The sequence below is a fragment of the Asparagus officinalis genome, chromosome 4, assembly GCF_001876935.1.
Source record: "Asparagus officinalis chromosome 4, Aspof.V1, whole genome shotgun sequence".
NCBI classification, from domain to species: Eukaryota; Viridiplantae; Streptophyta; class Magnoliopsida; order Asparagales; family Asparagaceae; genus Asparagus; species Asparagus officinalis.
Genome location: NC_033797.1, coordinates 59,602,805 through 59,603,110, shown reverse-complemented (window position 1 = coordinate 59,603,110; position 306 = coordinate 59,602,805).

Sequence of the window (306 nt, the reverse complement as noted above, 5' to 3'; positions counted from 1 at the left end):
CCGCCATAGCGGCACATAGTGCCGCTATTTACAACAGTGCATATAATCTATTTTAGTGATAACACTACACTAGAATATAAGAGAATTAGAAGGAAAAAATTTCTTGTTTTAACATATTCATAGTATCGTGAGGCACATGATGCGTGCATGACACAAAAGTGTGGAAGAATATCATAGTCGAATTGTTAAGAAAATAAATGGTTTGTTAAATTTTTTCCCTCTAAGTGGACACATTTCCTTAGTTTTTCTTTCTAGTGTGAGGGTATTCTTGACATTTTTAAAATTGTGGCTCACACGATTCAGAAA